This window comes from Molossus molossus, unplaced genomic scaffold (assembly GCF_014108415.1).
Source record: "Molossus molossus isolate mMolMol1 unplaced genomic scaffold, mMolMol1.p scaffold_m16_p_7, whole genome shotgun sequence".
Classification (NCBI taxonomy): Eukaryota; Metazoa; Chordata; class Mammalia; order Chiroptera; family Molossidae; genus Molossus; species Molossus molossus.
The window spans coordinates 11,594,249-11,609,110 of NW_023425401.1; the positions used below are offsets into that span (position 1 = coordinate 11,594,249).

The window sequence follows — 14,862 nt, forward strand, 5'->3', positions numbered from 1 at the left end:
AAAAGGCGATCATAGAAAAACAGTCCCAGACTGCCCGTCAAACAGTTCCAAACACGCCCTGCTCCATGGCTCGCACACATTAATAAAATCAGCTGTAGACACCGAGAACAAACTGATAGCTGCAGAGGGGAGGGGGATTGGGGGGCTGGGTGAAAAAGGGGAAGGGATTCTAAAGTACAAATTGATAGTTACAAAATAGTCCCAGGAATGTAAAATACAGCACAGGGAATATAGTGATTAATACTTTAATAACTAGGTATGGTGCCAGGTGGGTCCTAGACCTACAGGGGCATCACTTCAAAGTTATATAAATGTCTAACCACTATGCTATATACCTGAAGCTAAGATAAGACAACTATCATTAATTAAGGCAATTCCAAGTCTGTTGCGTCTTATCCAGAAAGCAGTTAACTGGGGGTTCAAAATAAAGTAATTGAAAGGGAAACCCAACAATATGAGAGAGTTTGTATAAAATGAAATGTCAGATGACACCCCGAAAGAGAATCTGGGGCGTATGTCATAAATATAAACACATATATTTTAACCGCTGTTGGTGAGCTTTCATTTCACTGTGTTCTTAGGTGTGACTTGCACTCATGTAATATTCATAATAAGCTTGTAAAATACGTATTATTAGTCCCATTGTACAGGTGAGTAAACTGAGAAATAGGAAGGTTGTCCAGATTCACCTACTTAATAAATAGCAGAGCTGACTGTTCATTTCTAGGTCTGACCAACTCTGAAAAATCATGCTTTTTCCATGATAAAATCCTGCCTGTCCTACTGAGCCCAGCTGCACTGTCGCATGGACCTGAGGGCCAAGAGGACTATACCTTGTTCAAAGTTGACCAACTCATCTATACCAATAAGAATATGTCCACCCAGTGGCCATCTTGGGAAGGCTGACCCATATCACCATACATTATCACAGGAATTGAAAACATTTGCATCCCAATATGACACCTGTGTGCTGAGATCCAAGATTACGTCAATTCTGTCTTCATCGAGACCCAACCGAACCCTTGCCTCGACAGCCAAGTGCACCTGCTGGGGCCCCAGCAGGTGGCCTAGTGGGGCTGCAGTTGCTGCTGGGACTTGAAGAGTCTCGAGTTTGGCTTTTCTGTGCTCTACGGTTTCTTATCCCTTGCTTTAAAATAATTTCTTACCAAAAAGATATTTCTGGAGATCACAGACACCTGCATTCGCAGCACGTCAGACATCTCGCCAACCACACACCACACGGCAACAAGAACAGCACAGGAAGCAGAAGCAGCGAGGGGGAAGGCCTGCTCTCTAACCGATCCTTCGCAGCCTCACGGCCTGCGAGATGCTGGCTGGGAGCTCAGCGCTCAGTTCCGCCTCCGCGTGTATTTATCAATTTTGTGCAAAATGCCTGAGCAAACGTATGCAGGAAGGGAAGCCTTCCTGTCACCCCAGCGCAGGGCGGCGACAGCATCAGCAGCTCTATGATTAAAGGGTTAAGAATCAGGCCCACACCCAGTGGTCCCAAGGATTCCTGAAAGAGAAAGCATTTATATTACATAACAGAGCGGGAAGAGCAGACCCCTCCCGGCTGCTATCTCTGTGTTTGCCGATCCACAGCCCTCGGGACAGCTGTACCAGGTGCCTGGAGAATCCTTCCTCCGCTGTTTGTGTCCTGGTACATTTGTCTTCCTCCCAGCAGTATGTGAACGTTCCTGCTTCCAGAATCAAAGAGCAAATATTAAAACAAATCTTTCCTTGATATGATCCTCCTGATTGAGGCTGCTTGTACGTGGAAACTCTGTTGATCTATTTCCAGCGGCTTTGCCACAGGAGGAATAATATATTGACACACCTGGGCCTTCATAAAAGATCATTTGTCAGCTTCCTAATTTGTCCCTTTACAAATATTTACCCACCACTCTATTTCTGAGCCCAAGTGAGGCGCTGGGGCCACACAGATGAGTAAGGAAGTTCTTTGCCTCCAGCAGCTCCCACTTCTGGAGGGAGCAGAAGTGCACGGAGTCCGTGGGAGGGGTGCGTGGGAAGGTGACGAGGAAGTCTGCACAGAGGAGATGGCACTGCAGTGGGCAATGAAGGATGAGTAGGAGTTTGCTAGGCACTGTGTTATGGGGAGGGAGAGGAAGGTGAAGGTCAAAGGAACAAACAGGGACATTGGGTTCCTCAAAGCGTTTGGAGAAGGAAGGAGACTTCTTGCTTTGTACATTGAGTGTGTCTGACAAAAGAGTGTTTTCCCACAAAGGCTAGCTGATCATCTCCACCGGGAGTCTGGGCCCTGACGAAATCCGTCTTTGCCCTTCTGCGACACACAGACGCATACAGGAGTGACAGGCAGACTGTGAATGAAGGGCGGCTTGTGACCTGCCAAGGGGTGACGGGCGAGGAGGGGTCACAGGGAAATTCTTCCAGGGCAACCTGCCTACTCACCTTCTCTTCTAGGCAGGAGCCCTGTTAACCCTTGCGGCCCGGGGCCAAAGCCCCACCATGGCTACTCCCGGTGAGCAGTCTCTGGCCTTCAGCGGAATGAAAGTGAGGTGTGAATTCCAGTACAGAGCCACCCTAGTGTCCCCCAACACCAATGCTCCCCCGTAGATTTCCTCTCTGCAGCACCTCTCAATGGAGACCTTGATATGCACCACGTGCTCAGGAAATGCTGCCTTGACTGGCCAGCTGAGTGACCCTGTCAGCGTAATGACATCGGGTGCCCCTTGGGGACTGTGTTCTCAGTGCAAGGCCAAGCGAAGGAATCAGCTGCAGTGTCTGTAAGGGCCCAGTCGCTGGCTGGCTGCGGGATTAAAGGGAAAGAACGACCGAGCGTAGAGGAGTCTCCTCCCCAGCCAGGATTGGCGAAGCACTGTACCCGACACACCTCAACTCCGATACAGACCACCGACCAGAGCAGCTACAATTTGGTTGTTAGAACTCAAAAACTGGAAAAGGAAAAAGCAAAGAAAGCAGCCAGAAATGGCTAGATTTGGGGCCCCAAAGTAGCACAGTAAAAGGTCCTTTATCTCCAGTGTCTGGGTCCAAGCACTTGGGGGAGCTACCCACGTCCAAGGTGTCATCCTATGGCAGGAAGTGAGTGTCCCTCTGGGTGCCAACAGGTCACTAATCCCAAGCTAGTCATAATTTGCCAGGTCAAGAGGCTCAGGCTTCAGCAAGAGCTGTTTTTAAGGCTTTCAATGCAACTTTTGGCTTTTTCAGAGTTGGTTGTATTTGCAGAATTCATCTGTTCCTTCCCTCAGAGCCCACCACAAGACAGAGAATGCTGGAGCGACTCCGTTGGTCCCCTCCCGTGAGCACCCCTGCACTGAATTGGTGTTTCTGGGGAGAAGACAGACACTGACCTGGACCACCACTGAGATCTTTACTGTGGGATTTTAGACACCTTTCTACACGTATGTTACATCACCACTATCTTCAAAGCTATCCCATGATGTATGGTAAAGGTATCTACTGATCCGATGAAGATAACGTATCTCTCAGTACTGCCTTGGGAAGAATACAGACACTATGTACCCAGTTATCCCCACACACAGGCTTCGTGCGTGCACATTACAGGCTATTTCTGATGCTGGCTTCTTCATTCCACTCCAGCCCTTTGACTCCAATCTTAACACGTAAGGGACAGCTATGTGACGAACACGCATTCTAATGGACATTTTCTAGAACATGTCTTTCCAAACAGAATAACAAGAAGAATGTTTCTAATGCCTCACCATTGCAGTTTTGTGATGTCAAATTGCTGCTGTGACTTGATACATCAAACTTTTGTACACTCCTCTTGTGCGCTGAAACAGTAACTATGAGATCGAATGCATGTATCATATGGCTTTTTAGATGGGTTTTAATGCTCCCTTACAGCAGGATGGTCAAATCTACTTATTGTCAAAAACCAGGTAATCTTCAAAATGCCAAGGACTGCAGCCCCATAGACAGTGTTTCTGTTATCATCTGGTCCCATCTCCCCAGCTCACACACACTCATCTCATTCTTGATTCTTATCCTTACTGCCGAAAACCCAGAGGTCACTGCTATTGAAGGCCCTGTCTCTGCAGCCTCTGGCTCAACTGTGGGTCCCGGCAGGGGAGGGGCATATGTTGAAAAACCAGAAAGAAGTCTAGGGCTATAGAAGAAATCAGTCAGGAAAATGCTGGTGGTAGAAATAGACAGGATTTGGTAAATTTAGACCAGAATTCCGCTCCTAATTTCCAAGTCGGCTACTGTCATCATGTGCATCCAACCTTATTTCAGTTTTGATTTTTAAAAACGACACAAATATCATGGAAAGCATGCCAACTTAGAACACTCAAGTCCGTCTTTAGAGTCTTAGGTGGCATCTTTTTTGTTCTCAACAGACCCCCAATTTCTTCTTGACCTGCTTTTAGCAGCTTGAGTCTCTTCCACTCAGTGTGTCATCTCTTCTCCCAAGACGGCTCATCTGCAGGACCAGATTTTGAGCAGGGCCCCATAACTCCTCAACAGCAGGCCCACCGTGGAGCCATGGAGCTGTGGGCTCAGGAAGGAGTGGGCAGGACCTGGTGTGGGATGGCGATGACGAACGTGGACATAGAGCCAGGAGGCGCCTCTTCCGGTCTGCTGTTGCTCTGAATAGCTCAGCAAACCCCTGACCGGGGAGAAACTAGCACGTACCATCCTTCATCTCCTTTCTCTGTTTCCTGTTTCCCTACCACCATCTGAGACATAAGCAAGGCCGCCACTCAGCTCGAGGAAGGGAGGGGAGAGTGGGTGTTTCTCAGCCCATTGCGGCCCATGCTCCCTTTTAATAAACACAGATACTTACGCCTTATTCTTACCCACGTCCTGACTCTTGGTGCAAGAGGAAGGACATCTGCTGGGACAGAACCACAGCCAAGAGTGAGCCTTCTTCTCTAGCATGTGGATTAGCATCTAGCAGCTCTATTTCCTGAGTCCTGACTATGTCCCAGGACAAGAGCTTGAAAGATATCATTTAATTTCAGCCCCCCGTAAAACCCCACAGGGTAGGCATGATCATTATCCCTACTTTAAAAAATGCAAATGGAACCCCAGGGAGAAATGGGCCCCAGACAGCCCAGATGACAAGAGGCTACGCTGGGGTCACACCTGGAGAGTCCCACTCCAGTACAAGGGTTCCGAACCACTATCCCCAGTGTTTATTTTCTCCCTTTACGGCTATAAAGCACACTGTACTATTCATAATATTTTTTCAGATCATACAGGCCAAATTTCACCCCAATTCGGATTTCTTAGGGGGACACTAATTTCTCTTCTTTCTACCCTCCACTGCATGCCCTATCCCCCAATCAATCAATGAATAATCATTGTGTTGGTAACCCCGATTTTGAAGGGAAGAACCGCCTTTGACAGGAGCGCTCTCTGCTTTTCCTAGGGGTCCCCTCAGTACACCTCGGGGTGGGAGGTCACCGTCTGCAGACTGCACTTCTTAAGACTCCTTCGCTTCTGGCTTCCATCTGGGTTCAGTCAGTTGGAGGTGTGGGCAGGATATGGGCGGGCAGGAGCAGGGGGGTGCTTGGGTATTCATTCCTGCTCTCTCCCTGCTCGGGGGCTGCAGTATAGGTAGCAGAGGGGACCCTCCATGACTCCCACTGTCCTGGCCCCTGTCCCATGGCTCTAACTATCCCCAGACTCCTGACACAGTTTCCTCCTGTTGCTCCTTCAGCTTCCCACCGTGGACTATCCCTGGGTGCTCCAAAATCTCTTGCTTCTCTCCACCTATCACACCTCCGTAAATAAGTCCCTTCATTACTTCTTTTTTCCCTATTTTATTTATTTGGATATATCTTTTTTTGTTGAAAGCATTACAGATGCCCCCCACCCATTGACATCCTCCTCCCCTCTGTCACCCATCTTCTGGCCTTCACTGCATTGTTGTCAGTGACCATTGGTTGTGTATATATGCACACATGTTCTTTGGTTTGTCTCCTCCCTCCCGAGGTTAGTCAGTCTGTTCCCTACTTCCACGTTTCTGGATCTATTTTGTTCAACAGCTTATTGTGTTTGATATATTCCACAAATAAGTGAGATAATGTAGCATAATACTCTCCAGGTCCCTGTATGTTGTCTCAGAGAGCTTTCCTTCTTACAGCTGCATAGTACTCCATTGTGTACATGTACCACAGCTTTTTTATCCACTCATCTACTGACGGGCACTTGGGCTGTTGGCATTACTTCTTTTAAACATTCCGGCTGAGTGTGCCTTCTGTTCCCGACAGGACCCTGCCTGAAATGGTTTAGCATCCCCCAGATCATAGAAAAAGGCTAAAACAGCCCGAAACAAGACCTGACCGAGACAAATGTCATTTATTTCCATCAAGTCTTTTGACTCACATTTTATACACTGCAGCCAGATACGTTGCCCGAAGAAGAGGAGGGAGCTTGGGTATGTTTCCCCAGCTCTGCCTCAGATCCACACGGCAGGGAAAATGCCATGCCCACAATCCCAACCAGCAAATTCACTTCCAGCAGCAACACTGAAATGTTGGTGGGTTAAATTTAGAACAAGAATAAACATTTACCCTTGATATGTAGTCCATAATTGCACATCTGTAATAAACTTCCCAGGCTGTACCGTACACCCCTTCTAAACGGACTCACTGTGAGGAGGCTCCCATCTGAGCCCTTGGTTTTTCTAAAAATAAAACGATAACATCACCCACATGCTCCCCTTTATTCTTTTGTGATGTATTCTGGGCACAGCAAGGCCTCATATTTTACTGAGCTATTTTTCTTTGCTTCATATAATATGCATGCCACAAACCTGCAATTATTGGGTTTCTAAGAATTTAAATGATACGCCCTAGATACTAAATTGATTCCTTTGTTTCTTGTATACACACAAACACAACAACCAAGAACATGAGTTTGTCCCTTGAAGGTTAATCCGTGACCAAAATCAAATTCCAAAAACAAGTTTCAGAAAGGCCGCCTTCATTAACTCTGTATTAATTAGAATAAATACATAAATATCTGTCTAAGAGGGGCACTGTTCCCTCTGTTTCTTACATTCTCCAGGTGTGGAAGGTTCTCAAAGTGGTAACACTTCCCCATTATACCCATGTGGAAATGACCCAATCTGGCCCTGAGCACTGGGGTAAGAACATTTGTTCCAGTTACACTGGCTGAAATCAGGGTTTTCAGGTGTAATACCCAGACTAGCTTATACCTGGTGATCCCAGAACGGAAGTATTTGACTACAGGCCATTGTGCTGAATGAGGTCAGGGTCATTTTAGAAAGAGATGGACACACATACTAATTTCAAGATGACTATGATACTCAAGTAGAATTAATTGGAACCTATTATAATAAGAAATGGGCGAGATCATGAAATGTGATCACATATATGCAATCCTGTTACAACTGCCTGGCAAGCTACTGAGAAACGAAGAAATACAGAAGATGATGCTTACCTTCAAGGAGTTTATAGTCTGGGCAGATTAGGGACAAAGAGAGAAGGAAAGTAACACTGGAAGGCAGAAGTGACTAGTCTAGACAGTGAAAACTCTGGGAGTTCAAGGAAGAGAGGAACCGCAGAAAACTGCCATCCGGATCCCCGAAGACAAATACTTCTTATCTGAAAAGCAACAGTTCCTGTTTTAAATATTACAAGAGGAAACTTTAAATTATCTAATTCAGTCAAACAACCTGTTTTCTTTATTGCAGAGGTTTGCCCACTAAACATTATAATACTGAAATGTTTTCGAATCATCCGAACAATGATGAAATGCACGCACGTCCTGGTAAGTTTCTGCAGATTACATCCACACTGTGCATCAATTATTACTGAGCTGGCAAGAAGTACACCCCATGCGAGCCTCGTTGCCTTCCAGAGGCAGGAGGGAGGTGAAATCATATTCTCTTTCCTCACCACTTTGCTATTGATCTTCCTGAAGCCGTTTCAGACATGTTGAAAACAAATAATTTGTGCTTAATAAGAAAAGACAAGCCCAGAGAAGACAGGTAATCAGGAAAATGAGAAAATATCTCTGGCTGGACCGTCTGCTATAACAAGGAGCAGGCTGGCCCCATGGCTGGCCATTTCTCTCGCCTTATCTAGAAGCTTAGATCCCAGCCTGGAAGATGAGGAGTTAACGCTTCCTTTCTGCTTGCTGTCAAGCCTCACCGTGGTTGGACTTGCTACAATTGCATGTCATTGTAGTGACTGCCATTAAGCCAGAAGCCGTCCCTGAGTTCTGCCAGAGCCTTTCAGTGAAGAGGGGGGCACATCTCCTTCTCCTTCTCCTCTCTCGTTTTCCCTCACAGGGAATCACTTGTCCAATTCATTCCGACTTACTCGGACTCGAAAAGGAAACACTTCACTCTGCAGTGAATAACCCCAAGCAGCTGTAAAGGTAGATCAGCTTCTAAAAAGATCCCGCCCTGGCGCTTCTAAGCACAGACACGGCTTCCTAGGTAATTCACAATTAATGACTGGTGCCCCGAGTGGTTATTTAGCTGTCGTAAACATCATCACTGTCTCCCAAAGAATTTAGAACTCTTTCCTCAGAAATGACAGCAGCTCTGGGCTTTATTGCAAAACTTTTCTTCCCATTAGCAGATGGCTGAATTTCTTTCTTATTTCCAATTATGAAAACATGTCTCCGCTTGTTATTTTAGGCCATTGAAAGCGTTTAACCCCCAGCATAAGGCACTTGGAGAAACAATCCTGTTTACTTGAAACTCGGTTTATAAATGAGTGAGTTGATTCAGGGTTTGAATGATCCCATTTCTGCTGTTCTTTTTACTTATTTATTTTTTTAAATTCAGTAATAGTGTATAATTTAAAATGTCAGGAAATGGTAATAAAAGGGTGGAGGGTTTTCTTTTTCCCCTTTCCAGTAATTATACTCTAATATAAAAGTTATAGTACACAAAATAAAAACTATGGTTAGTTAGCATTTTTAAAGTTTTTCCTTATACCACACTGTTGGTATAAAAGCCTCTTTTATACACATATCTTTGCTTATATGTCCACATTGGTATCCTCCATGTAAATCCAGCCTTATTAAACTCTCCAAAGAAATGCTTTTGCTGTGTCTCCATGTGGGTCCTTTTTGGTCATTCATCTGCTTAACATTAAGGGGGAAGAAAAAACTTTACACCAGAGTAAAACATACTAGCTTGTACCCTTGTAAATCTAATCTAAAATGGGTGTATATGTAAGACAGGCAGTCTTGCCTTAAAAGGAAGTATTTGCCCAAGTTGAATAAAAAGGACCACATAGAAATTATTATTCAGACTTCCAGGATCCCGCGTAGGAAAAGGAGAGTTACTGTTAGAAAGACAAGCAGAAATGAAAGTTTTGCATGAGATAAACTGTCTTTAAATAGTCTCAGCTTGGACCCTCAAAGAACCAGCTTTACTGTCGGCATCTCTGTGCCTCTTGGGTCTCTCTCTCTCTCCTTTCTGTTCAACATCTCTGTAGAGTCCATGTCTGACAGTCAACCAAGCACTTTGCTTTAGAGAGGTAATTTTCTCAGCTGGCCCTGATTTTTTATTTTGTTTTTCTTACCCACTTTCTCTGGAAGGTTGAATGGAGCACAGACAAACAATTTTGGGCTAAAAAATGAATAAAAAATAAGTGCAAATATCAAACTGTTAGATTGATTTTAAGCTTGACAATTCAGGGAAGAAATGCGAAATGTGTCAAGTTGCAGGCGGCATCTGAGGCCATAAACTGGTTCCTTACGTACAGGATTTATATGGCTTTCTGGGCTCCAGGCACAACCACTAATTATGTTCTCTGGCTGTCCCAGTAAGGGAGCAAGGCATCATTAACCACATTTTACAGGCACAGAATCAAGAGTTAAGTGATGAGCCTCAGGTTACAGACTAAACAGAAGGTAGACAAGGAATCTGATAGCCTCTTAGTCCAAGCAAACATCGTGTCTAGCCTCATCTTAAAAATATCAAAGAGGGACATATTGATGTAAATTAGAACTTTTATTCCAATGGCGAGAACCCAGAAGCCTCATTCCTTTTCAGAAGCAAAACCAAAGTCACTGAAGTTGGCCCACAGCCGGGGTTCTCAGGAGTCGGCGGATGGGAATTCCCTGAAGGGCTCATCAACACACGAACTTCTGAGCCTCACCTCCGCTTTTCGGACTCAGAAGGTCTGGGGTGGGGCCTGAGAATTTGTTTCTGAAAAGTTCTTGGATGGTGCTTATTGCTGATGCTGGTGGTCTGGGGAGCTCCCATGGATGGGATTCATCTTCCACCTCACATCGAAACCCTTTCTTATGCACCTGAAATCACAACCGCCACCCCCTCCCAACCCCAGTTTACATTTTGTTTAATCCTCACCTGAGGATATTTTTCCATTTATCTTCAGATAGAGTGGGGGGGGGGGGTCAGAGAAACATTGATTGGTTGCCTCCCGCATGACCCTGACCAGGGCTGGGGATCTAACCACAACCGAGGTACGTACATGTCCTTGACTGGAATCGAACCCGAGACTCTTTGGTCCACAGGCCCGACGCTCTAACTGCTGAGCCAGACTGGGCAGGGCCCCAGTATTATCTTCAGGTCGACACTCCCCCCTCCTGTTGTCCAGGGTCTTCAGCTTCCTCGTCCCTGGTCTCACTTAGCGTGTCTCATAGACGCAAACAAGGCCAAGTCACAAGATGATAAAAAGCTTTGGTTTTAATATATATCTGATTTCTTCATTCATCTCAAGCCTTAGTCCCTCTATTGATGCATCTGCCAAACAGCACACAAATAATATTTACTCCATAGCTTTAACTTAAGGGTCAGTCAAGGTAACCCACTAACGCACTGAATGCCTGGATGGAATAAGAGCTCATTAATAATGATCATTATTATCATTACATATTTATACAAGCATTTGTTGAACATCTATTACACTTTACACCCCATGAGGAGTAATGGAGATAAAATGACAAGTCCTCAAGGAGCTTAATATCAAACTTTCTAGCTAGATGGGAGCTTCAGAGTCACTTATGATATTATGCTAAATGGACATGTACTAAGATACATTCATTAGTAGGAAAAGACAAAACAAAACAACAACAATGAAAAACTTTCTTGGAATAAAATCTTATGCCAAAGACCAACAGGTAAATATGGCGTTGTTCTGGTCGAACCGGGAGGGAGGATGGCAGGAGGTCCCTTTTCCACACCCCTGTCCTGCCTCTCCCCGGGGCTTCTGGGAGCCCCGCTCACATAGAAAACCTCAGAACTATCATTCCTCTCTCTGCACAGCGGAGGACACTAAGACCCAGAGGAGTGACGGAACATGCACCCAGGACACAGAGCTAACTGTGGAGAAGATGGGACTGGGTTAGAATAAAGTATCACAGAGTCACGCTGGGAATGACCTTACAGATGCATTTAAGTTGATCCAAAGTTCTCATTTTACAGGTAAAGACACCGAAGTACCTGAACCTATTTAGTAGGAGATCCTGGGACTATGACCCAGGTCTCCCAACTGACAATCCACATCTCTTTCTGCTACAATTCTTCTCCCTTTAGTTTCTGCAAACCCCAGGAAAGAAACAGTCCCCCCAAAATGAAACAAGCTTTGGCAGGTTACAGTGTCCCAGGAAGGTCAAATGTTTCAGCCCAGCCGTAAGCAGCTAAGGGGGTTTTCCCTTAAAACCCACCCTCACCCCTGGACTGCACAGGCTTAGGTAGCTTAGCAATCCTTTTCAAAGGTATTTACACTTTCCTAAGTGAGCCTTAAAGACTGCAAGTAGCATTTAAAAAGAATTTGGTGTGGCTCAGAGCCAGGAGAACATCAAAGAAGGCCTAAGTCAACTGTCTGGCATCCATGGTGTGATGCTAACTTACATCAAAAAGAGGCACACTTTTTTTGTTGCCAATTGCCACCGGCTTCCTCGCCAAGGAGAACAGTCTTTGGATTGCACAGGACAAAACACAAATTGCAGCAAGGAAACAATCCCAGGACTGACATTCAGGGTAGGACAGATCATCTAACTGCTCCAAATGAACTGCAATCTCACGCAGGACAAGCTGCACGTGCGCTCAGAGAAAATCTGAGAATGAATGAGACGCCGGCCGGCAGAGGCCTCCAAGGAAGACGGGCTCCCAGCCTGGGGCCAGAAGCAAGGCGTTCGGCAAACATCTCACCTTTTTTGAAGAAAATTCTCTGAGATATAGGTGGTTGAGCTGAAAATAGATCCCAGAAGTTATAAATGGGATGGCGTATAAAGGAAATTCATAATGGTGGTGCCATAGAAACCAATCCAATCTCACGAAGAACACCTCAAGTCATACTAATGCCTGTCATTTCTTTCTAGAAGAAAGTCATAATATGGGGATGTCAGAGAAAATGAAGCTGACAAGAAAGATTTCTGCAAATAATTTTGGACAAGGTTACCAAACACAGGACAGACATCAGATAAATAACCTGGTGACTGACAACTGCAAATGGCACGGATTAGTTGATAGAAAAATATTTCTTAGCTTTATCCTGGCAATATTTTTATTAATGGTTTAACCAAAAGCAAGGTCATTCTTATCAAAACTGTCCATGTACCAGAGAGCTAATTAAATGTAACACCGTGTCAAGAAGTATGCCCTTGATCCTTTCTGGAATAAAGATCCAGAAGTTTGAATTACTTCCTGGGGGTGGGGGGAGGGGGGTAGAAAATATATTCAATGGAAAAGTGTGGATTTTAAAAGATCTATATAGCCAGGCACCAAGTTCAATAGAATTTCATTTAAGAAAAAGAAATGTAACATTTTGCCAAGAATTAAATAAACATCAATGCCAATGTTGAAGAGACCCAGCCTAGCAGGGGTCCATCTGATACAGATGCAGAGATGTAATCGGTGGCACTTCAGTAGCTGTTATAACAAAGCCACGGAGAACTCTGATCGTAGGAGGCACTAACAGGTGATAAGGAGACCACGTGCTTTGGTCAGAGCGTGTGTGGTTCTGGGGGCCACGCTCCACAGTATCAGTGAAGAACTACAATGTATGTGGAGGAGGAGGAGGAGAATGAGAGTATTCCAAACCTCTTCATGTAAGACATGGTTGAAGGGAGCTGGGTTAGGGATGGCCCTGAGTGAGTGCCGGGTGTTTCTACAGATAGCTGAAGGGCCGGATGCGGATGCGCTCCGCTTACAGGCAGACCGTGTGGGTCTGGTTCCTGCCCACTGCAATAAAGCGAGTATCTCAACAAAGCAAATCATAATCTTTTTCCTGGTGGAAAGTCTTGCGTTCCCTTTGTTAAAAGAGCAACATCTGTGAGGAGCAACAAAAATGAAGAGCAATAAAACAAGATGTGTCCATAGTTCAGGACTGTAGAGAAATAGAATGAGTGCCAGTCGGAGGAAAGCACTTTCTAACGGTCTCCAACTCAGCAAGTAGGGGGGTCCCCATCACAGGAGGCTTTCAAGCATGGCAGAGGGTGCTTCCCAAATGGGGGTGCGTCCATCCCGACTCGAGGCTTGAATAGTGTTAACTTGACTTTATTTACAGTAAACACACCATTTCTGGAGTGAAGCCTGGAGACTTCATGCTACCAGCTCAAAGACCTACTTCTATGAGCAGTACCGTATCGAAATCCCAATAAAGCCAGTTTAATGACATGGTAGGGTTATATAGAGCTTTCATCTATGAGCTAGTGCACTTTCTCATCAATTATTGCCTTTTATCTTCAAAATGCTCCCACCAGGTGAGGAGGAGGCGGAAGGACGTTTTGTTCTGCCAGGCTGTCGCTGGGGAAGCTTGAGAAGATTTGGCAAAGGGTAGTCCATGCTGATGGGAATCGGGCGTTTGCAACCCGGTTCTGTCCCGATCTCTGTTTCCGTGGGGAAAGCCACACCACGTGATCCTGCGGGACACTGTCCCCGTCACAAAGCAGCAGTAATCAGGGATGGATCAGAATGTCTGGTTCCAGGAAGGGCAGGGGCTCACCCGGGGAGCCAAGCGGAGCTGCTAGGAAGCAACGTGAGAAAAGCCACGTGACCCTCATTAGTGGTAAATTATCAGAAGACACGTGGACAGAACACCTCTCCTCACTTTACCTCATTTTCCTCAATTATCTGAGGGGCTGATCATTTTCTGGGATGAAAAGCAGTTCCCCCAAATGGCTTTTAACATCACAAGAAAACATCCAGGGCTAGAGCACTCTATTTTATGTTTCTGCTGTGGTATTTAACACAGTGTGCCTGGACCAGATCGGCAAGTGTCTCTCGGTAATGAGATCTGTGGAGGAAGCGCTAACCCTTCTAGTCTTTGGGTTCGGAGGTGGAGAAGGGGGTGTGCGAGCCGTCTCTGAAACGAGTCTAGTAGTTCAAATCCCATCTCTACCACCTATGAACTGTGTGACTTTGGGCAAGTTAATCAACAGGTCTTTATAGATGGTTTCCCCGTCTATAAAATGGGGGTCATAAGAGCACCTCCTCCTTCAGAGGAGCCGTGGGGACCAGATCAGCTAATCTGTGGGTGCCTGGACCCTGACATATGCGTCACAGGTTGGCCTCCATCATCACAGCACTGTCTGTATACTACAGGGCACAGAAAGCCCTTAGCTGGGTGGCCGAAGTCAATGCACTCTCGGTTCACCTGCTAAGATGCTGGGCCGTCCGCACCAGAGGACAGTATTAGGAAAACATGCATCCATGAAACACACAAATAATCCAGAAATCTAACTTCTGCGGAAAAATTCCGCCATTTCCACCACTGAGGCTTTGCACCAGAAATGCTAATGATCTGTAAGCATCTTCCCTGGACTGCTTTGTAGAAGAGACAATGGGGTTTTAAAGAAATCTCTTTCTCAAGCACGTTTTAAAAGCAGCCACTTTCTCCTGTGAGAGAGAAATGTACGTAACTGCTCCCAGCACTGGGT

The 14,862-nt window shown here is 45.6% G+C and overlaps 1 protein-coding gene across 2 annotated transcripts in view; it reads right to left on the bottom strand.

The window, feature by feature from the left end:
* CHN2 (chimerin 2) overlaps positions 1-14,862 on the bottom strand; it is a 247,693-nt gene that overhangs the window by 124,578 nt on the left and 108,253 nt on the right. The window contains exon 1 of one of the 2 annotated variants that reach the window (XM_036246652.1): positions 1,167-1,312. The exons of the other annotated variant lie outside the window; for it this stretch is intronic. The gene's annotated coding sequence lies outside the window, so the exon portion shown is untranslated. Of the gene's footprint in view, positions 1-1,166; positions 1,313-14,862 lie in introns of those variants that run through there. 2 annotated transcript variants of the gene reach the window in all.